Source organism: Periplaneta americana, chromosome 3, assembly GCF_040183065.1.
Source record: "Periplaneta americana isolate PAMFEO1 chromosome 3, P.americana_PAMFEO1_priV1, whole genome shotgun sequence".
Classification (NCBI taxonomy): Eukaryota; Metazoa; Arthropoda; class Insecta; order Blattodea; family Blattidae; genus Periplaneta; species Periplaneta americana.
In genome coordinates this window covers 187044043-187070250 of record NC_091119.1, presented here as the reverse complement: position 1 = coordinate 187070250, position 26208 = coordinate 187044043, and positions in this window count along the sequence as shown.

Below are 26208 nucleotides of genomic sequence, written 5' to 3'. Positions count from 1 at the left end.
TAATACACTTTTTCATAATTTAAGTATCTAAGGAAATACAATTCTTTTTAATATTGTATGGAATTTTTCAATTGTTAAACTGAAATCTAATTAAGAATCACAGTTTTAAAGACAGAGATTTGTAAGTATTACACATAACAAACAATGGAGAGTTCTTGAAGAAAAAAGTTCTAGGAATGGGAATAACAAAAGGTTGCCTATGACGTAATTCTGTTTTTTTTTTTACATTGAATTAAAGGAATTTAAGAAAATCACAGTTATTCAATATACCATTAACAGTCTTATAGAGTAAAATTTGACTATTTATTAATCGTCGAGATTTTAAAATTTTATAATTAAATTCAAAAAGTAACTGATTATATGAAATTTGCTTGTCATAAGACGACACGCTATAAATAACGTAAAAATCTTTTCTGTATCCTTTCTATTTGCAACTGAGGTGACCATATTACAGACGAATACTCTAGCTTATTCCTAACTAGAGTTTTATATAGAGTATTAATAGTATATACATATTTTTTAATTCTTTTGTATTTCTGGTTATAAACCCTAATTTTCTATATGCATAAATTACCACGTGATTTAAGTGCATTTTAAAACATAAGTTGTGTGTAAAATAAATACCCAAATCCTTAAATGAGTCTACTCTAGGTAATTTCACACCATAATTTCATACGAATTTAAGGCTAGTCTTCCTCTCTGCCTTTCAAATATTGGATTTAGTATATATTCCAGACGTTTTTCTGGTTCTAGAAAACTTCTCCGTGTCTTATGTCTTGTGTGTTGCCTAAATTCGGGGCAGTCCGGGAACTTACTGATTGCCCATTACAGAGAGCAAATTAATAAAATCACCGACTACAAAGAACAGCACCTTCTTGTGTCGAGACGAAGCAGGGACCTAAAGGTATGACGCTTAACATGACAATCATCATGGCTTAGGTTACATGAGAGGAGAAATCTGCACTCTCTTTCTCTCTTATATCGAATTATGCACGCTTCATTTATTCGCTCGTTTTCATACTCTCTCTCGCTAACATAATATTAATACTCGATCACAACGCGATAACACGCTAGAAATTTCACTTCACACATCATCTCTGTATTCCTCATATTTCACTGTTGGCTACCTCTCGTCACTGGAACTCTCTGCCGCCTGAAGTCAAGGGCTGCCGAACATTGAAATCTTTCAAATCCAAGTTAGAAAATTATCTTATGACGAGTTGCCAAACTAACTTACTATTATGACAAGTGTTGTATTGCATATTTCCACGTATTCACATTTTTGTTATGTTCTAGTGATATTTAACTTATTTTATATTTTTGTTTTCATATTTTCCGATAATGGTATATCTATAATGTGATAAGTTGAGCTATACATAAACATAATTTTCCTTACTGTGTGTACTTAAAAATATTGTATTCATTGTATGCTTTGTACTGCACTATTTTATTAGTATTATTATTATCATTATTATTTTTTACCATTATTATTATTATTATTATTATCATTATCATCATCATCATCAATAATTGTCTTATTTTTTATATTTTGTATGTCTAATTTATTTTGACCTGCTGTTCACATTTTATTATGCTTTTTTCTTTCTTTCTGTATGTTATATATTATGTCTGATTCCTACTTACTTGTTGTTTACATTTTATTATTATTATTATTATCTTATTCAGTTTTGTGTGTAAAATTGTAGTGTACTTTGTAAATTCGTAGTGTTTTTTATAACGCAGTTTTATTCCTGGTTGAGTGTTAGAGAAGTTCTTATGGCCTTAACTCTGCCAGGTTAAATAAATTATTATTATTATTATTATTATTATTATTATTATTATTATTATTATTATTATTATTATTATTATTATTATTAATACCGCCGGACGAGGAGTGTAGAGGGGAGAGGGAAGCCGGTAAAACTTCAGACCCACATTCTTGTTTTCCGTAATATAAGAACATGGTTTATCTTTTTTTTATTTTGAGAAAGCAATGTTCTGAAGATTTTACTATAGAATTGAAGATTTGGAAATCATGTTTAATTCCACACGATGTGTTGTAAATTAGCTACAAATACTAGCAAAGCTTCGACTCGAATGCATCTCTTAGAACTGGGGAAAATTTTGAGCCCTGTTCTAATGAGCTGGGCATCCACGAGTGACAGGCAATTGTGTCAGCTGGAATCTGTCCCGAGATAGTGTATATAAATAATCAGGCTGGGATTACACTATTTGAAATGGATCTGTGTCAGATGATCCGAATTAAGCTTCAAATTGTTGGTGCGTATCGGGTCTTCAGCAGAGCAAGTCAATGACAAATCCGCATTCAGGAATTGTAATAATGACAACAGTGTTAATGATCAAAATGCCATTTTGGCTTACTACATGTTCGATTTCTCTGTGTTTATACCAACATTGTTATATACGACGAATCAATTAGAATCCTATTTACGCGATACAATATTTCACTTCACTAACAGAACAATCAATGATACCAACTTTGTGATATAAATTCCTGTGAACGTTTCTATCTACATAATCACAACGTGGTACATACATACAACATCAACCATGTAAATTATTTATCGTAATGACGATACGAATGAAACTGTGTGTTGTAACAATCCATGAAATTAAATTATATTTTCGGAATTAGGCTTAATCATGCGTTTTCAAACAAGCTTCTGTAATTATAAACAATTTAATAATCCCAATGATAAAGTACGAGTTTATAACAGTCATATGTTAACTAGAAATTGTAGAATTAGGTGAAATTATAGGAAATTGTAATAACAAATATTATGAAAATACATGTAATTAATTTTTTTATGTTTACACATAGATTCCTAAGTAATTAGATTGTAACAATCACAACGAAAAAATAAAGTGACATAATAGATCATTATGCAACGAGCCTACAGACGTGGACAAATTATTAACAAAAATTGACGATTTTTATGATAATTCTGTTTACAAAATTTGACTTTTCAATTTAGACTACAGCTGACAATTTTGCATATTTCTATCATTACAGAAAACAGAAATATGCAAAAATGTCAACTATAGTTTAAATTGAAGAGTCGAGTTTTGTAAAGATATATAATCAAAATCTTCAATTTTGATAATAATTTGTAAATTTGCAAAAATGTCAACTGCATTGAAGAGTCAAATTTTGTAAAAATATAAAACAAAAATCTTCAGTTTTGCTAATAATTTGGAAATATCCAAAATGTCAGCTGTAGTCCAAATTGAAAAATCGAATTTTGCAAAAATATACAATAAAAACCTTCAATTTTGCTAATAATTTGTAAATATGCAAAAATATGAAATGTAGTCCACATTGAGGAGTTAAATTTTGAAAAAATATACAATACAAATCTTCAATTTTGCTAATAATTTGGAAATACACAAAAATGTTAACTGTAGTCTAAATTGAAGAATCATATTTTGTAAAAATATGTAATAAAAATCTTCAATTTTGCTAATAATTTGTCCACGTCTGTATAATGGTAGTAATTAAGATGCGAGTATGTTTATGAAACGAGCGCAAGCGAGTTTCATAATTTTCGTACGAGCGTCTTAATTACCATTATAGTCAAGTTTCATACGACTTTTTATGCTCGACCATATTTCTAACTTGAAATTATTCATAAGTATTCATGTTATTCTTATCTGACTGAGGAGCGGAACTCACCTTGTGCAATACCTCGTAAATTGTGAGATGTGGCGCAGACGCGAAAGTACTGATTTTTTTTCCAGAAACAAATGTCGACATTGACCTTGATATGATCTAGAGAGTAAAATAAACATTGATCTTGATATAACCTTGAAATTGAATTAGACATTGAAAAACGAGATGACAAATTGAATTTATTTGAATATTATTCACAATTAACGCTAATTATTATAGTAACAGAACTAGTTGTCTTTCGATAGCATATCAGAGAATAATCGATACTTGCGCTTTCATATTGCTACAATGGTATTTTCTGATTGGTGGAACACCTGAACTTTAATGAATAGGTGTACTTTAATGAGGTTCATTAAAGGGCTGCTACCAGGTGTATAATTACTACATTTCGGCATGGTCGAGCACAAATTAATTTAGTATTATATAAATTACAAACACTGTGAGAAGAAATTGTATTAAAAGGCATACAAATAAATTTTTATACAGGGTGATACAAAAGATTGTGCTCAGACTGAAAGAAGTTAAAGAGTTAATTATGAAGATTTTATAATAGTAACACATGGTCTGGGATGTAGGCTAATCCTCAGTCAGTAGAAAAGTGTGAATGTCAGTAACAATGAAGAACAACAAACCACTGAAATAATAGTAATTTGTGCAACAATTTCAGCGGACACTATGACGAAATAATAGTGAAAAATAAAGAAAATCCACTCAAAAATTTATTGTGACTCTCTATTTAGACCGAGTTCAAAAAGATAATTTATATTCCCATGACTTAAATATTGTCTCATAAATACTGGTTTGTTATTTATCCATATGGTATTGTTCGGTGCCCGTGATACGATCACACGAGAAACTTTAAATCAACTTAAACAATTTAAAATTTCCGATGCAACAATTGATGCCATAGAATCTCATGTGTTAAAAGCATCCTTAGCTATAATTAGTAATCATTTATATCCAAGAAACATTTATTGTAAAATATTTCCTATGTTTTCTTATCATTTAACTTATCTTAATGTTTTTTTTAATTTCAAATTGTCACATAATTGTTTTTAATCATTGTTCATTGTGAATTGATTAGTAGGCCGATCTATCGAACCTTTATTTAGGGCGGTTATTTTTTTTAGAATTTTATATAATATTCTTATTGAATTTCGTATTCCCAAGAAACTAGTTCGATTAATTAAAATGTGTCTCGGTGAAACATACCGCAGAGTTCGTATAGGTCAGTTTCTGTCAGATGCGTTTCCAATTCACTGTAGGCTAAAATAAGGAGATGTACTATCACCTTTACTTTTTAACTTCGCTTTAGAATATGCCATTAGGAAAGTTCAGGATAACACAGAGGGTTTGATTACATCGGCTGCTTGACTATGCGGATGACGTGAATATGTTACGAGACAGTCCACAAACGATTACGGAAAACACAGGAATTTTACTGGAAGCAAGTAAAGAGATAGGTTTGGAAGTAAATCCCGAAAAGACAAAGTATATGATTATGTCTCGTGACGAGAATATTGTACGAAATAGAAATATAAAAATTGTAAATTTATCTTTCGAAGAGGTGGAGAAGTTCAAATATCTTGGAGCAACAGTAACAAATACAAATGATACTTGGGAGGAAATGAAATACAGAATAAATATGAGAAATGCCTGTTATTATTCGATTGAGAAGCTTTTTTCATCCAGTCTGCTGTCGAAAAATCTGAAAGAATTTATAACACTGTCATATTACCGGTTGTTCTTTACGGTTGTGAAACTTGGACTCTCACTTTCAGAGAGGAACATAGGTTAAGGGTGTTTGAGAATAAGGTGCTTAGGAAAATATTTGGGGCTAAGAGGGATGAAGTTACAGGAGAATGGAGAAAGTTACGCAACATAGAACTGCACGCATTGTATTTTTCACCTGACATAATTAGAAACATTAAATCCAGACGTTTGAGATGGGCAGGGTATGTAGCACATATGGGCGAATCCAGAAATGTATATAGTGTTAGTTGGGAGGCCGGAGGGAAAAAGACCTTTAGGGAGGCCGAGACGTAGATGGGAACATAATATTAAAATGGATTTGAGAGGGATGGGATATGGTGATAGAGAATGGATTGGTCTTGCTCAGGATCGAGACCAATGGCGGGCTTATGTGAGGGCGGCATGAATCTCCGGGTTCCTTAAAGCCAGTAAGTAAGTAAGTCAGTAAGTAAGTAATTAAGTAAGTAAGTATTTTTTTAGAAAATTATTATTACAACCTTTTATTTTGTTACGTATATATTGTGCACCAGTCAGTTTCACACAACTAAATACAGTTTTTTTTTAATATATTGGGAATTCCCCATGGATTATAATAAACTCTTCCAAGCAAGTCATTTATACGCGCTGACTTCCATTGTGTGTAGAAGTGGATTCTTTCACATTGTTAAGTTTATCGGAAATGACGTAAGCATTTGCATCTAATGATAGGATCCAGAGTTTGTAGGAGAATTTCTTAGACACCCTATATAAAAGTGTTCACTTACTTTGAATCACTTTGGTGGAAGAAAAATTGCATGATTTCACAAAACCTACGAGAACTTCTGAAAACTCTAGTAATGAAAGAAAGAATCTATGAACTTTACATTTGTTTCCTGATATAAGGAAATCTAGAATTACTACCATTATACGTCAGATCCAAGTACGAACGGACTTATCGTTATTAAATTGTGGGAAAAAAAAAACATTCTGACACTTCTGCAAATTGATAGTTCCAAAATGAATATTATCATTACACGGAGTCTGTGAAAGGAAATCTACAAGAAAGCCGCTTCTGGAAAGCTATTAGGGTGTTCTTTTTTTTTCTATCTCTGTCTAAAGAATCATATATCTTTTGCGAGACGTTCTAACTCAGACAATCACATAAAAGCTCCAAGAGTTTCAACATTTGTCCAGTTTAAATGTATTAGGACATTATCTTTAACTGGCTAATAACGCCATCGTTAAGCGATTGCCTCAAATTGAAGGAGAGAGATGTATTGGAGCCCGCACGCAAATAGATCATTAGGCTCTTTTGAGAGACAGGCATGCAGAATGCTGGTCAGGAATCAGAGGATTTTTGGATGCAGTCTACCGCCATGACATTTTTGATATATTACTGGACGTTGTAACCGGCTATTAGAAACACACGCCAATTTGTGATTTAACACACTTTATTCTATAAAATTGTGAGCTCAATTATCCTACTAAAAGGTATTATAACGCAAATAATCATAATTATCTTATTTTATTATCGACATTATGAGAACTGCATGCTACATTATTATTTCCGACTTCTTCTCACTCAGTCAAATATCGTCATTGCTTCTCCCTTGAGGTTTATAAGTAGAGACCGGCACAATATTAAGAATATTTTGCAAAATTATATAATTTACTTTGGTAAAAAATGAAAATATTGTATAAAAATTTTTATGCTTAGTTTCTAAGGGCCATATTCATAGACATTCTTAGCGCGGGCTCCCAGTGGATGATCAACGAACTAACGTTTTTCGTATTCATAAACCTGTGTTAGCGATATGATATGATGTGATGTGATGTGATGTGATGTGATGTGATATGATATGATATGATATGATATGATATGATATGATATGATATATGATATGATATGATATATGATATGATATGATATGATATGATATGATATGATATGATATGATATATGATATGATATGATATGATATGATATGATATGATATGACATGATATGATATGATATATGATATGATATGATATGATATGATATGATATGATATGATATGATATATGCTATGATATGATATGATATGATATGATATATGATATGATATTATATGATATATGATATGAATCCTGTACAAGTAATCAGTCGATAGCCGGGGCTAGTTTAGCACGCTCGTAACGCGGGCTAGCGAAATGTCTATGAATAGCACCCAAAATCATTTGTAGCAGGTTTACATTATTTACAAAAATAGCTTTTAAAGGTTAATAAATTTGTGTATATCTATATATATATATAAAATTTGAATTGGTAATGGAAATTACGAAAAATCGGCTGTGAACGGATTTTAATGAATGACCCGTCATTTTGAAGCTTGGCACCCAAGGATTTTCAGAAAAATAGTAACTTTCAATGAAGCGTTACTTTTACTACATAATTTTCTATTTTCCAAAATCCATCTTTCGTCAGTTTTGAGAACCAATTGCATTTCAGAATAAAACAAAACACACACTACAATAAACAATAGGCTATTACACTAAGGCCATGACATGTAGGATTGCTGACATATTAAATTGGTTATTACAAACTTAAAAACTTACTAAAATTAATTTACAGGTCTGATTCTGCGGTGTGTAATTTTCTGACTACAGCTGTGTATTGGACATTAAAATCTTCTAAATTTGAGATGGTTTGATGACATTATTACCATTAGAAATAAAATATTATTATAGTTAATTCCATGATGTGACTATTTTTAATTAATTATACATATTAATGCTATATTGATTAGCGTATATGAAAGTGAAACGTTTTGGGGTTATATAAGCAGATATAGAGAATATCTTAAATTAGATCGTCATTTCTATAATTTACTTAGTGGCGGATATTTTATATTACTACAAAACTTGCGTAAGATAATAATATTGTTATTAAAAATCAAATATTTTTATAGTTATTAACCAAGTGGGGTTGGGTCTTTCTCACATTCTTAATGACGGTGTGGTGTAGATACTTATATGCGTCATTCTCTTCAGTATTGGCTCGAGAGAGCGAAACAATTACAGTTCCTAAGGAAAGACCAAAAGGTATTACTTACTAATAAAATAAGAGGCCTACAAAACTTTGTAGTCTCCCGATCATTTCAGCAAGATCTTTTTAGCAGGATAAAATGATTTTACCCTCTACATTTCAAGCTCTACATGCAGCAGCTATACCAAGATGCTATGTCTATTGTTAGAAAGCATAGCAAACCTGACTTTTACAATCCACAATGACCTGAAATAGCTATTGCTTTACTCCCACATGAAAAACCCACTGATCGCCCTGACATTGTTACTTGCGTTTTCGCGTTCAAACTAAAGATACATAGGATACATAGGTTCAAGAAAAAGTATTTGGCATAAAAACCATTCAGAGGGAGTATGTTTCATTATTATGGAAGCAAATAAGTTTCAAAATGTCTGGTATTCTTCATTGAAAATAAATCTGAAAATTTTTTATTTGAACGTCTAATGAACTTAGTTTGCAGCATTTGCTACACAAGCCACTAGTAATAATATATTATGCAACGAGCTTATATTCGTAGTAATTAAAACGCGAGAATGCTTATGAATAGACTTCACAGCAGTGTAACTTTATTATTGTCCTCGTCTTCCTAACAAGTATTAGCCGAGTGGCCTGTTACGGTCTCAAACTAGAATTTTCAGTCCATCTCTTCTTCGGACGACCCAGAGATCTTTTGCCATGCGGATGGCAATGAAACAGTCCGAAGCTTCTGTTGAGACTTGAAAGCAATGTGAAAATGACGCTCAATGGGTTGCTAGCACAGAGAGGTACAATTGGTGGGGTTGCCACCTATGCAGCATTTCCTCTGCATATGACATTTCAGTTATACCGCTGATACTCGGTCCCCAGAGTCTCGTTCGTTCAAAACGGGTTGCACCACGTGAAAGTGAGGATGGGATTTGGGTAGGAGAGTTTGTATATGGAATGCACATCACTACCTTTTAGCAACCCTATAATTATTGTAAATAGTGAAAATACTACTCTAGTTAAAATTAGTATTAGTATTACTACTAGTGTTAGTATTCAAGCCAGACATGTTAACATAATAATTACAAACAATTCATAACGCTAGTGCGACCGGTAATGGAATACGGAACTACATATTGGGATCCCTATAGAATATATCAGATAAATTCCTTAGAAAGAATCCAGTATAGGGCAGCTAAATTTGTTAAAGGTAAAAGAGAAGATGGAAACGATACGATAAAAGAACTTAAACGGGAAAGTTTGGAAAAGAGACGTAGGAAAACTAGAATAACATCATTGTATAGAGCACATCCAGGTCAGAAAGAATGGGTAGACATAACGGCTCGGTTAGAAAAGCCAACGTACTATGGTAGGAACGATCATGATTTTAAAATCAAATGTAGGAAACAAAAAACGGATGTAGGTAAATTCTCATTTTTAAATAGAACTATAAATGATTGGAATGACCTACCTGCAGCGGTCTTTGAGGGCTGTCCTTCCTTAAGGAGATTCAAGAATAATTTAAAAAGTTGTGTATAAAGTGCAAATTAAAATTAAGGTGACATTTAACATTTATTTTTTTAAGGTGACATGTATTTATTTAGCCTGACGAGTTACTTCCTTAGTTTGAATTGTAAATTATTTAAAAATAGCTTGTAAGAGGGCCTTAGACTAGAAACGTTTAGCTTAAATGTAGTTCTGTTTATAAGTATGCATAAGGGTGTAATTATTTTACTTATTTGAACTGTTGTATCAGTGAAGCGAGGTGAGTCAGTGAAGTTATGGTTTTACAGTGCAGTGAATAGTCCCGATCAGTGATAATTTATAGCGTCAATGAAATGTGTTCCGTAGTGTCAGTGAAATGTGTCCTAAAGTGTCAGTGAAATGCGTCATAGCTGCCACTACAGTGAGTGAGATGAGAATAAAGTGAAAGACTATTGAAACTTTTGAAGAGCCTATACATACTGTATTAGGTTGTATTGTATTGTGTATAAAATTGTATTGTGTATTGTATAATTGTATTGCGTATTGCAATTTTATTGTGTACTGTATTGTTTATATTGTGTACACCACTGCCACCGGGTGCTTGCCCACTTGCAGTGTAAATAAATAAATAAATAAATACATACATACATGCATAACATACATACATGCATGCATGCATACATACATACATACATACATACATACATACATACATACATACATACATACATACATACATTCATTGAGTCAATAGACTTCACAGCAGTGTAATTATTGTAAATAGTGAAAATTGTACTCTAGTTAAAATTAGAATTAGTATTACTGCTAGTAGAATCGTTAGTTCAGAAATAAACATGATGGATCGAATTTATTTTCAATGATTTTGGGATTTATACGGTGTATGATTGTTCATGAAAAATATCTTGCATAATTGTGATCACGTTAGCACCCTGAATTGTGCCGACAAGTTGTCCTGTCCAATCTGCTTCCACCTCATCAAGCTATCATGCGGCACTATCGTCATTAGTGTGATATTCCAAGAAACGTATTTCACAATGTAGGAAGTACGTGATATATTAACGCCGCCAACTTGTGGGTCATGAATTTTTCATACAGAATTAATAAAGGACTATAAGAGGTTCTTGAAATTATATTCTAGTAAGATAAGCCACTACTTCCTTGCCTTACTTAGGAAGAGTTGTTGGTTTTACTCTTTTGTATTTCAACTAGCATGTAATTCAGTTACAAAATAAACTCCACACTTTTCATTATCATAAACACGGGCAGACGGAGAAAGTAAGCGCTCTTGTAACACTCCACTACTTTACCGGGAATTCAAACCGGTACTCCGCTTGTAAATAAAATTCTTTAACGACACAGGAGAGAAACAGAACCGGAGAATCAATAAGGTAAATCAACACTTCCGAAAAAAATTACGTAACTTGAAACTTCAAACGATAAATCAGATGCTAATTTTGAAACAAATGCTTAGGAGAAACAATAAATGACAAAATTAATTATATGCAGAGGGAAATGTAAATTAACAGAAGTTAGCTTATAAATTCAATGGTACACAAAGAACAGAAGTAATGTTTCCTGGAATTTAAAGGAAGAGAAATACAGTAGAAGATAAATCATCCTACAGGTATTGTACATAATTTTTATTTCATGCTGTGAAAGAAAATATTAGATAATAATATATAATGATAATAAAATCCTGATAACGATACCCAGTTAATCTCTGTGGTAGCACGTATGGTCCTATTAATATATCACTAACAACGCCTGCCCATAAATTGATTGAGAATCGGTGCTGACGCCTTGTTTCTTCAACTGCAAGGGAATTTTCATCAGCCCACACATGATGATTACGAAAATTCACAACACCATCTCTGCTGAACCCCGCTCATATCCGCAACCAGACTTTTGTTTTCAGTATTCCTTGCGACGTATCACTATTCCATGCTAGGGGTGTCAAATATGGTATGATTATCTGGTACTCTGCTGTATTGTAGGGTAGAAAAATGCAATGCCATAAATGGACATCACATTGAGCACCTCCTACGAACAAGTGTTAAGATCTCAGAAAGTATGTCTTGTAGGACCCATGTTTATTAGACATTATTTTCTTGTTTTGATACTACTATCACCTCCTAAAATATTAGATACTTTTTAACATTCTGTATAGCTTTGAAGCGTTTGTCTTGAAATGGAAGTGAGGCAAGTTTAAATTTACTGTATACCAGTATGTTATCATACAGTATCATGTTATCATATTAGGAAGTTTAAATGTAGAAAACAAAGAACAGACGTGGCAAAATTTTCCTTTGTTAACCGCACAATAGTAGACTGGAACAGCTTACATGCGGCAATCTTTCAGGGTGGTCCTCTTAAAATAAATACATTTAAGGAAAGGTTGAGAAGATTTAACTGAAAATGTAATTGGAGGTGCAGTGTAATTATCTGAGTTGTGTCATTTAATTAATTAAGTTGATATATAATTAATTAAGTTGATATGTAATTAATTATGATGATATGTACTTTAGTTGATATGTAAATAAATTAAGGTGATATGTAATTAATTAAGATGATATGTAATTAAGTTGGTATGTAATTAATTAAGGTGATATGTAATTACTTAAACTGGTAATAGTTGACTGAAATAGAAGTACATATAAGTTAGATTTACTTTTGCTTATCGTAGGCGTTATTATAGAATAGTTTTTATGTACAGTCCTAGGTTTATTGCATCTACTATTTATAGACTTACGTTTATTTTATTTCATGCAATTGTAATTATTGTATATTACATATCACTGCCACCGGGTGTATACCCAATTGTAGTGTTCATACATGCATACATGCATACATACATACAGTATCACCAGTAACATATCTAAAGTTTTTAAATTTTGGTATACGTTTTCGACAATATTGAACGGGACTTTGGAACCATACTACATTTATAAAAAATATATAAAAATTATTTTACACTTTTACATTTTCTGGAGGTATACATAAGTTGTTGAATATTCCAAATACTCAACAAAGATTGGTTTATGATTTTGATAGGGGTAATAAATTACCACCCTTGGTATTGGTAAATTGTAATAAAATTTTGTAGCAGGAAGGTTAATAATGGTACAGGACTTAATGGAAGTAGAAATTTTATGGTCATAGTAGTGTTGTTGATTTTGGAAGTTTTGGTGGTGGTGGAGGTGGTGGTGGTGGTGGTGGTGGTGGTGATGATAATGATAATGATGATGACGGACGAAGTAGGAAAATTATAGCTTTGCTGACTAAATAGCAAGAAGTACTGAATATAATTGGACAACGTTTATGTCAAGACACCTTTGTATATTATTTCTCATGAGATAATTTCTAGAGTCAAAAGAAGAAATTGCGGACAGCACTGTACACATCACGATACACTGACGTCGTCGCTGCGAATCATCTTCAGTAACAGATAGTGCCCTGCGAGCTGTGTTATCAGCTGTGTTCAGCCCCGTGCCCTTCAACTAGACACGATTGTTCACGAATTTATATAAAACGCCTGCAAATCAAGGCGAAGATAATCGAGAGTTTATTCCAACACGTTTCCAGCTCGGGACGAAGGTATATAAACTGGGCAAGATAGAGTTGCCGCCCGCCCGCACTCAAATGAACGTGGAGACATTTCCATCACACTTTTCACTTTCCTTGCTGCCCCAATCGCCGTATCTCTCGCTGCAGGTTTCTCTTGTTGCCTGGTGACAATGTTACTAACTCAGGGATGTCCAGTGCAGTACACGTTAAAGCAGAATCTGTACTACGGTGCATCAGAGACCTTCTATTCAGTATCAAATGTAGTGTGTTAATAATATTAGCAATTATCTTCTTCTATATATATATATATATATAATTTGAACCGGTAATGGAAATTACGGGAAAACGGCTGGTCGGACTTTAATAAATGACCCCTCATTTTGAAGCTTGTAACTCAAAGTTTTTCGGAAAAATAGTAGTTTTCAGTGAAATGTCAATTTTTAAACATAATTTTCATATTTTCCAAAATCCATCTGTCGTCAGTTTTGAGAACTAGCTAATAGCATTCACGGCCGACTTGATATTCTCTTCGCTTTTTTGTAAAGGGGAAGCGAAGCGAGCATCAAGTCGGCCGTGTTGCATTTCAGAATAACACAAAACACATACTACAGTAAACAATATTACACGAAGGCCATGATCTGCAAGAATGCTGACATATTTAGAGCTCAAATGAAATTGGTTATTAAAAAATTAACTTACTAAAAATAATTTATAGGTTCGATTCTGTGGTGTATAATTTTCTGGGTACAGCTGTGTATTGGATATTAAAAACTACTAAACTTGAGGTGGTTTGTAGACATTATTACTATTAGAAATGAAATATTATTGTAGTTAATGCCATGATGTGACTATTTTTCATTAATTATACATATTTTTTTTATTTTACTGGGTTATTTTACGACGCTGTATCAACATCTAGGTTATTTAGCGTCTGAATGAAATGAAGGTGATAATGCCGGTGAAATGAGTCCGGGGTCCAGCACCGAAAGTTACCCAGCATTTGCTCGTATTGGGTTGAGGGAAAACCCCGGAAGAAACCTGAACCAGGTAACTTGCCCCGACTGGGATTCGAACCCGGGCCACCTGGTTTCGCGGCCAGACGCGCTGACCGTTACTCCACAGGTGTGGACAATTATACATATTAATGCTATATTGATGATATGAAAGTGAAATGTTTTGGGGTTATATAAGTAGATGTAGAGAATAACTTAAATTAGATTCTGATTTCTATATTTTACTGAGTGGCGGCTATATAGTATATGTTACTGAAAGCTATAAAACTTACGTAAGATAATAATATTATTAGAAATCAAATAGTTTTATAATTATTAATCAAGTGGGGTTGGGTCTTTTTCATATATTTAATGGCGGTGTGGTGTAGATATTTATATGCGTGGTTCTCTTCAGTATTGGCTCGAGAGAGAGTATCTTTCATTGTTATGGAAGCAAATAACTTTCCGAATGTCTGGTATTCTTCATTGAAAATAAATGTGAAAAAATGTTTATTTGAACGTGTAATGAACTTAGTTTGCAGCATTTACTGCACAAGCCACTAGTAAAATTATATTTTTGTAATATCATCAGAAATAAGTAGTTCTATTTTGTGATTGTGGCAGTAGTACTAGCAGCAGTAGTAGTAACAGAAGTAGTACAGTAGTTTAGTAGCAGTATCAGTAGTAGTAGCAATAGTTGTAGTAATATTAGGCCTACCAGCAGTAGAAGTAACAGTAGTAGCAATACTAACTGTAGTTGTAGTAGTAGTAGTAGTAGTCGTAGTAACAGTAGAAGAAATTTTAGTAGCAGTAGCAGTATTAGTAACTGTAGCAGTACTAATAACAGCAGTAGTAGTTGTAGCTGTATCAGTAGTAATACTAATAACTAGACTTCGTTGAATTGCCACACGCAGCATGCAATCAGGTTGCCGATGTACGGTAGTATAGAGGAGGTGAGCGACCGCCCGGTCTCGTAGTATAAGCAGTTCATGTTAAGAGTTGTGAACGGTCCAAATAGATAGAGCAGCTACAGCTAATGTATACCTAAGTAAGGACTTGTTTTTGCATTACTGTGGTTGGAATAGTCAAAGCTTAACATTTGTCCAGTGCAGACAAGAATTCAATCAAACATACAGTAGTACAATGAGAATGTTGCTGTTCCAAACAATTGCCCCTGGAATATCCTTACCCCCGCAACCAGTCTTGACCCTTGGAAAATGTGGTTAGATGCTGTTAATTATTATGTAAAATATTACGACAAAGTAATGAAGGTAATTGATGCATTGGATAGCAAAGACAGTTCCGCTGTTGCAGCTGTAAAATCATTGCCTTCTGAAAAACTATTGGAAGATATTCTGTTCATTAATTCTAATTTTAAAATCGTTTCCAAAAGTATCACCCTGTTAGAATCGTTTAATCTATAACGCTCAGAAGCCCTTAATATAGTGTATAAAATATCACAAACTGTTATCCAAAATAATAATTCACTAATTTCAGAAAAAATAAAATGTAAGTTGAGAAACATTATTGCTAAAAATTCTGCCTATTCACAACTTCGTATTATAAATGATGTACTATCAGGTCACGACAAAACTCTGAAGTTGGTGTACTGAAAAGTTCTTCAAATATGCACCTATTACATCGTGTGTTGTTGAACGTACATTTTCCCAATATAAAAACTGTTTGAGTGACCATCGGAGGAGGTTCACTTTGCAGTAACTCAAAATGTACGTAACTCTTCACTGCAATGCACATATTCAAGGGTGATGTATCTTGCATTAAATTTTAAGAGTTAATATATCTCACTACAAAATAATTGTGTATTTACATGTTTAGACGTTTCCTACTTCAATGATCACCCATTATATTTCTTGAATGCAGGGTACAGGTTTTATTGTAACCGCAGTATACTGCTCAGTGCTTACATCAGAGGCATATTTCATCCGTTGCACGTCCGTTTCTCATACAGTCTATACCGCGTGCGTAGTAAACCTTGAGATTCTTGTGGCAATTCCACGAAGTCTACTAATAACAGTAGCAGTAATGTTAGCTTCACCAATACGTTTGAACGGAGCCGCCATTTTCAGTTGACTATTTATGCGGTAAACAAATGACAATCGCAAAACATGTTTTATAGTACCGTGAAGAATTTGCAGTTTGAAATGCCGGCAAACAAAGAAACAAATGGTAGGGAGGTGACAAAAGCAGAAGAAAGTATATAACGATTAGAAGAAATAAAGTACTCTAATACATTAAAATGTCCCGCGCCGTGGCGTCGTGGTCTAAGGCATCCTGCCTAGGACTCGCGTTACGGAATGCGCGCTGGTTCGAGTCCTCACGGGAGAAGAAATTTTCTCATGAAATTTCGGCCAGTGTATGGGACCGGTGCCCACACAGCATCGCGATGCACTTGGGGAGCTGCGATAGGTAACGAAAATCCGGTTTCGCAAACCAGTTATAACGGCTAACCACACGATACGTCCATTCTGGTTGGATGATCGTCCACCTCTGCTTCGGCATGTGTACGTGAGGCCAGCAGCCGGCTGGTCGGTCTTGGCCCTTCATGGGTTGTAGCGCCACGGATTTACTTTTTTAATACAATAAAATAGGTATTAATTGACTTACTAAAATTCTATTTCACTAATGTTACCTTCACCAAAATGTTTGAATGGAGCCGCCATTTCCAGTCGACTATCTATGCGAGAAAGAAATGACGACCGCAAAACATGTTTTATAATACTGTAAAGAATTTGCAGTTTGAAATGTTGGCAAACAAAGAAACAAATGCTAGGGAAGTGATAACAAACAAATGCTAGGGAAGTGATAAAATAAACAAATGCTAGAGGAGTGATAAAATTGTAGCGATAAACTGCCATGAATGATTGAAACACGTTCTTTTGTGCTGTTTTATTGGTCAAAAGTAGTATGACGTAGTAAAAGTGTAATAGTCTTCATAATTATACCTACTTTGCAATAACTGTATTGATTTTGTAATTTTATGGAATCTTTGTTATGTTTTTAGTAGAAAACAGTTATATACCTATACCAACAGCCCTCGAACACGAGTATTCTTAAACGGGTGTGCAATGCGTCAAAAACATCTGTCTATTTTGTATTTTATCTAGCAATAAATACTGTACTGTGCAGTAAAGGTTAGCGCGTCTGGCCGCGAAACCAGGTGGCCCGGGTTCGATTCCCGGTCGGGACAAGTTACATGGTTGAGGTTTTTGCGGGGTTTTCTCTCAACCCTATCTATCTATCTATCTATCTATCTATCTATCTATCTATCTATCTATCTATCTATCTATCTATCTATCTATCTATCTATCTATCTATCTATCTATCTATCTATCTATCTATCTATCTATCTATCTATCTATCTATCTATCTATCTATCTATCTATCTATCTATCTATCTATCTATCTATCTATCTATCTACCTACCTACCTACTATCTATCTATCTATCTATCTATCTATCTATCTATCTATCTATCTATCTATCTATCTATCTATCTATCTATCTATCTATCTATCTATCTATCTATCTATCTATCTATCTATCTATCTATCTATCTATCTATCTATCTATCTATCTATCTATCTATCTATCTATCTATCTATCTATCTATCTATCTATCTATCTATCTATCTATCTATCTATCTATCTATCTATCTATCTATCTATCTATCTATCTATCTATCTATCTATCTATCTATCTATCTATCTATCTATCTATCTATCTATCTATCTATCTATCTATCTATCTATCTATCTATCTATAACAGGGCAAAGTCCCAATTACAATAGACAGTAATATGAGCAAATGCTGGGTAACTTTCGGTGCTGGACTCCGGACTCATTTCACCTGCATTATCACCATCTCATTCAGACGCTAAATAACCTAAGATGTTGATAAAGCGTCGTAAAATAACCTACTCCATCGCATAGATAATAAATACCTATAAATTATACCAGGAACAGCCACTGTTAAAATGGCAATATCACGACTTTAGCAATCGAAATATTAATTAGACTCACACTAGCAATGTAAATACATTATACTCATATAATGTAAGGAACATTAATGTTTTAGTTTTTAATTTCCGTTGCTACCGCACGTTTTCGTTTTCAAACGGCCCACGCATTTATTATGTATGAACTGCTCCACAATGAAAGTGGGCTGCGTCGCGCGTGAAACTCACACATTCTTGCCTCTGCACGCAGAAGCTCGCTCCTCGGCCTGAGGACGGACACCCCTATCGCTGATTGCCTCTATCAGAGGCTGGACGGCTGGCCTGTTAGTTCTTTTATTCAGCGGTCTGGTTGGCTGGCGATCCATTCAAATCCAGTTCACTTGTTCCCGCGTCGCAGGTAGATTATATTCCGAACTCGCTGGCTGTTGGCTTTCTCCTCTACGCAGACTTGAATTACATTCGAATCCAGCTCATCTCCGTGGGATCTGCTGCAAGACGATATCCCGCGGGTATTCCATTTCGTTTGCATTTAATTCTACTGGCATTGCATTCGCGGTCAACAATTATCGAGGGACTTCCCTGACTTCTTGATTAAAATAATCTTCCTGAAAACCTTTGACTTTATACAAAGTTCATCAGAGAAAGTATAGGTAGCTTTTAATTTAAACAGAGAATTCAAAGATGATCAGATTACCCGTACAATTACTGTACAGTGGTAGCAGTGGCGTCATTTAAGTGTTTGCTACGAGTGGCGGCAAGATTTTATAGGGAAGACTTCATAGCAGTCCTGGGCACGAAGGGGCAGTGCAGGGAAACGGAGAAACTCCGTCCAACCATTCAATCAATCTGTTAGTACATTTATCAGTCAGTCCATGAATCAGTCAACCAGTCAATAAATCAATTAGTCAATCTACCAATCAAACAATTATATTACATCAATCAATCAATCAATCAATCAGTACATTAATATGTGAATCAATCAATCAAATATTCAGTTAGTCCATCAGTAAGTGAGCCAATAAATCAATCCGTCAATCAACCAATGAGTCCATCAATCAGCCATCAGTCAAACTGTAAATCAATTTAAAAATCGTAATAAGTTTGTATTACAGACACACAATTATGACACAAGACGAAATATTAATTCAACATTAGTAGAACCTAAATGTCTCACATCTGCTGGTCTAAAGCATAGCATAAATTTTGGCCCTCGGTTGTACAATGCTGTAACTAAATTACACCCAGAACTTCTAACATGTAACTCACTAACATATAACAAGAAAATTAGAAACGTGTTAATATCTTCAATTTGATTAAATGAATTTATAGCCTATGTGTATGAATTAATCAACCTATATTATATTTGTATTCTATAATTTTGAAATATATATTAGTCCTACTTTTCACGTGCGATATTATTCTTCTCTAGTGTTAATATTATATTATGTAATTCTATTGCCGCTGTAATTATATTTTAGTTCCTATTTTATTTTACTTATTTATTTTTAATATTATTATTTTTTATTTTAATATTATATCTGAACTGCGACCGAGCACGAGCGCTGCTCATTCGGTCTCAAATGTTGTTAATACTACTGTATCTTCTTTTTATATTGCTTGTATTATTTTATTTCTATTTCTCTTGTTTGTTTTGTAATTATATTCTTTATTCTGTATATTTAAATCTAAATAAATAAATAAATTAATTAATAAATAAATAGATAAATAAATAAATCAGTCAGCAAATTAGTCAGTCGTCTTTAAACCAAATAATCAGTCCATCAATAATTCTGTCAGTTAGTTAATGAGCAGGTCAGTCTGTACATCAATCAATCAATCAATCAATCAATCGATCAATCAATCAATCAATCAATTCTTCGAAATTATTTTTCATTTTGTTACTATTTTATTTTCTTCTTTCGCAAGACTTTATTGCATTTTCATCTATTATTTCTTCTATAAGTGTTTCATAATCCCCTCCAACATCTTTCATTTCCTCTCTGTCAGCGATCAAATCTTTGCTCTTTGTCTGAAAGAGGTGAAATTATTTCTTAGTTCTTCTCTTTGTATATCACATTCTTGTGTCCTGCCTGCTTTCTTCCACATTCCTCTCTTTATTCTGTAAATCCATCCATTTTTCTATAAATGATTTATACTTCTTACAGTTAGTTCTTCCTCCTCAGTATAGATGTACCACGCAATCATTCAGTTTTCATTAAATTTCTTATCAATTTTTATAATTTAATTTATTCCTCAGTAATTTACGATTTTACTCTTTTTAACTATTACTGTTTCTTTCTGTTATCTTGATTCTTCTTCGTTCTCTTATTAATTTAATTTATTTATTTAGTACTTTACACTTGAGCTACATTAGGCATTGGAGCCCGAAAGAGAAGAAGCTCGTGCTCGGGCGCAGTACAGATCAGTTATACAAAAAATATCACAAAATTAAGAGAGTTCATTGAGCACAATCACATTAATAAATGGTAAAATACATACAGCATGTAATAATAGGGTCTATATACAAATAGAAAATACGAAAGTACATAAATATTAGAGTATCAATTTTTAACTCAATTAGCTTAAACAATTAAATAATTAATCTGATTTCTTTCTTAAATCTATGTGTGTTAAGTGTACTTGGCTCAGGGTAAGCTATAATTAATGCATTATATATTTTGGGTCCAAAATTTATGTTGTGTTTTAATCCAGCAGTTGTGTGGCATTTGGGAGTATTTAGAAAGAAACTGTAGTTTTGTCTCGTATGGTACTCGTGAGGATCAAATTTAAATTTATTGTGGTTTTTATGGAAGTAAATCAGCAATGTTTGTTTATAAATTTGTTCTAGATTTGATGTACACCAAATTCCTGAAAAATTAATTTTGTAGGGTAATCAAAAGGTTTATATAGACAAATTTTGATAATTCTTTTTTGGAGCAAAATTTAAAGGTTGGAGAGTCGATTTTGCCATTCCTCCCCAACCTGAAATACCATACTGAACTATTGATTGAAACAGAGCTAAGTACACAGTACGCAGAACATAAACAGGTAAATAAGAGCGTAGAATGGAAAATTTGTGGATTGTTTTACGCAATCTATTACACAGGAAGGAGATATGCTTGTCTCATTTTAAATGTTGATCGATAATAATGCCTAATACAGGGACATCATTTTATTTTTACTTCAATTTTTATTGTACCTGAGTTTTGGAATGTACTTCACTCCCACCCCTTCTACTAGTAAACTTCCAACCGTTCACGACACAGAGCCGGGGGCGCATAAGCACTACTGACTTAGGGAGTATAGTACGTTCCAGAAATATGTTCGCGTTTTCCAGTGACGAAAGAGCTTTCAATATTGAATCATATTTTCGTACAGGTACTGTCGTCTGTTTGCCTACGTCGCATCCCGGTTTCCCACACCTGCTTCTGTTCGCCCCTCTGTTAAGTCTAGTAGCTGGGCTATCTTAGCTCTTTTCTGAAAACATTAATTTCTGTTAGGAATTAGACGTCTACGTAATATTATACAAGTACTTAAAATAACTTAAATAAAAGAGCCTCGTTAAGTAATTAACTGTCACGTGGTTCCCCCCCCCCTTTCTACGACCCTGCGACAAAACCACTTGAACGGACAGTAGAGAGCATTTCTGAGTAATTTTATCTTTTCGGATCGGGCAGAAGTGAAGATTGAATTTACAGTACGTAAGGTATTCTTTTATAGAGTAGGTACAGAATTATTTCAACATGAGTTACTCGTACGAAGGACGAAATTGGTAATTGGAATTAGGTACAATAGTCTATAGTGCGATAATATGCACAAAAGAAAAGAAGCCTGTATCGAAATGAACGGCCACCATTTTAAAAAGTGTGTTTAAACAAAAACCTAATGAAAATTATCAAACTCAAAATTGCGATATTTCCTAGTTTACATAAATGGGTGAACTACTTTTCTTCCCTCCTATACCTAGTAAAGTGATTTGTATTTTACGCCAGTATCATCGAACTCCAGTCGTGGAAGGGGTAGCAAACGGTGTTTCCTGTTTCAATCGCTAATAGAAAGGTATAGCCACGTTAATATTAAAAATATTAGTAAAAATAAAATGATGTCCCTGTATTTAACTTGTGAGGATATACTCAAAGCGTTACATGAGCAAGTAGGTAGGTTACAATCATGAATTGTTATACTTCTATTATTATTCATTTTTAGTTGCTCAAGGCCATGTGATGTTAATGGAAATGGTATTTTCTTTTGGAAACGTTCAGAGAAAGTAAGTGAGCATCCAGCCATTCTTTAATAATGTTAATACCACTATTATAATTTTGATAAGTTTCATTCCAACTCGTACCGCTAAATAAAACCACAGTATCATCCGCATAAGAATACTGAGTACCAGAATATTTCTCAATGTCAATTTTAAGTAAATCGTTGATATATATTAAAAACAAAACAGGACCTAAAATCGTCCCCTGAGGTACACCTATATCAATGTTACGTGATTCACTAAGGTGATCATTTATTTTAGTTGCTTGAGTTCTGTTACTTAAGTACGATTTACATAATTTTAAAGCCATTCCATTAATTCCCAATCTATTATTTTCTTATTTCTCAATTTTTTACATTTTCTTCTCTGATTTCCACACATTACATTGAAAATGCCAAGCATTGGCACGTGCAATTCTAAATATATTTACTTCCTTATAAATTACTAACTACGAAAATGAAGTTATCTCTTTTCTATTACTTCTAAACTCAGTTCTCTCTGCAACACATTAACAACAGAAGAACTACCCTATTTATTCGGAATTATTCCGTTAGTTTGCTATTAATTTCTAGTTAAAAATACATACATTCCGGGTCTTGAAAGTAACGAGGCCACATTCAAATTGCATGCCCCCAGAACCAGTTTTAAATGCAACCTAAGCCTATTTCAAAGCAGCGGCTGAAGTACTCGTAAATAAAATATGGGGCAGTAACTCAAGTGATACGGGCAGGGCAGTTAGTTCCCCGGGTTACGAAACAACGGAATGCAGAATATAAATTGAAACATTAATGTCGTTATGGTAGACACACAATGACGTCACGATGTAACATCTTTAAGAGTGTTACATAACTGCGCCCATTCATTAAACTTGCCATCTGTCGCTTTCATTGCCCTCACGAATTGTTGTCCTAGACGGCGATGTGGTCGCCGGGTAATGAAACGGGGATTGCTCTGTAACGTGCAGAATCTCGTTTTGTAGCTCATTAAACAGGTGAGACAAATCTTGAGTTTCTCCAATTGTGCTGCCTCGTAGCTGTTAATATTAGCATGATATTTTACGGTTACGTGGAAAGAGAAATTTAACACGCAACTTGGACACAGAAACTTTACGGACGATGCAGAACATTTCTACAGTGTCAAGTCGTCTGTAGTGAATCAATTTTTTGAATTTCCAGAACTACAATTTTTTTTAGTAGGTTATTTTACGACGCTTTCTCTACATCTTAGGTTATTTAGCGTCTGAATGAGATGAAGGTGATAATGCCGGTGAAATGAATCCGGGGTCCAGCACCGAAAGTTATCCAGCATTTGCTCATATTGGGTTGAGGGAAAACCCCGGAAAAAACCTCAACCAGATAACTTGTCCCGACCGGGAATCGAACCCGGGCCACCTGGTTTCGCAGCCAGACGCGCTGACCGTTACTCCACAGGTGTGGACCTCCAAAACTACAAGTAGCTTCTATTCTTAAATGGGAAACTCCCATAATGCCAAGCCGAAATCGCTTACAAAAGTTGTGTTTAGCTCAAAGCACTTTTCCGTTCTGTTGACAATAATTAAGTATTGAACTACTGAAATCGTCTCAACCTTTTACGAATACAGCCCTATACATAATGTAAGGGACCAATTTGTACCTTGTGTTTACTTTGTTTTTGTACACTTTGCCTTTCATCCACCCTTATTTATTTATGGCTTTTACAGAACCCGGAGATTCATTGCCGCCCTCAAGTAAGCCCGCCATCGGTTCCTATCCTGAGCAAGATTAATCCAGTCTCTACCATCATATCCCACCTTCCTCAAATCCATTTTAATATTATCCTCCCATCTATGTATCGGCCTCTCCAAAGGTCTTTTTCCCTCCTATCTCCCAACTAACATTCTATATGAAATTCTGAATTCGCCCATACCTGCTACATTCCCTGCCCATCTCAAACGTTTGGATTTAATGTTCCTAATTATGTCAGGTGAAGAATACAATGCGTGCAGTTCTGCGTTGTGTAACTTTCTTCATTCTTCTGTACCTTTATCCGTCTTAGTCCCAAATTTCCTAAGCCCTTATTCTCGAACACCTTTAATCTCTGTTCCTCTTTCAAAGTGAGAGTCCAAGTTTCACAACCATACAGAACAATCGTTGATATAATTGTTTTATAAGTTCCAACTTTCAGTAATTTTGAGAAGGAAAAGTTTCTCAACCGAATTATAGTAGGCATTTCCTTATTTATTCTGTGTTTAATTTTTCGTCTCGAGTGTCATTTCTATTTGTTACTGATGTACCAAGGTATTTGAATTTTCAACCTTTCCGAAGGATAAATTTCAAACTTTTATATTTCCATTTCGTACTATGTTCTGATCACGGAACATAATCTTAGCCTATACTTTGTTTTTTTGGAAATTTAGTTCCAAACCTGTCTCTTTAGCCTGCTTGCTTCAAATGAAATTCCCGTGTTTTCTTTAATAGTTTGTAGATTTTCTCCTTACAAATTCACGTCATCCGTATAAACAAGCAACTGATGTAACCCGTTCAATTCTAAACCCTCTCTGTTACCCTGGACTTTCCTAATGGCATACTCTAAAGCGAAGTTAAAAAGTAAAGGTAAGAGTGCATCTCCTTGCTTTAGCCCGCAGTGAACTGGATAAGCGTCAATATGTCTACAGCCCATTAAGAAATTAACAGAAAATCAAATGTAAACATCATTCACTCGTAGCTACACTATAATGGGCAATCAAACGACTTTGCCAACTTTCGTAAGAAAGGAAACTTCCTTCTCCAAAATGAAGATTTCAAATCTTCCGCCGTCATGCAAGAAGCTTGGAACACAAATGCACACCAAAGCAAAGCGAATATTAATGCGAACCGGTACGACCGCTGAAATGTGATTCCGTGTCTACACCGTAAGAGCCAAACATATTTATACAATTCATTTCTGCTTGACACACTTAGCATGGGGGCGTATGAAATGTAATACTTCTGACTTCCCTAACCATCCGGGACGAATGGAAGAAGTCGAGAACATTATGAGGTTTATTTTATGAATAAAAAATTAAAAACACAAAGGGGGAGATAGGACATCATTCTTACTACTTCTACGTCGCAGTTTGTCGGTACAGAACAGCAGTAATTTGTTAAAAAGACTTAAAATGTAACATGCTCGAAAAAAGAGAAGAGAAGAGAAGAGAAGAGAAGAGAAGAGAAGAGAAGAGAAGAGAAGAGAAGAGAAGATGAAGGAGAAGAAAAGAGAAGAGGAGAGGAGAGGAGAGGAGAGGAGAGGAGAGGAGAGGAGAGGAAGAGGAAGAGGAAGAGGAAGAGAAGAGAAGAGAAGAGAAGAGAAGAGAAGAGAAGAGAAGAGAAGAGAAGATGAAGATGAAGGAGAAGAAAAGAGAAGAGGAGAGGAGAGGAGAGGAGGGAGGAGAGGAGAGGAGAGGAGGGAGGAGAGGAGAGGAGAGGAGAGGAAGAGGA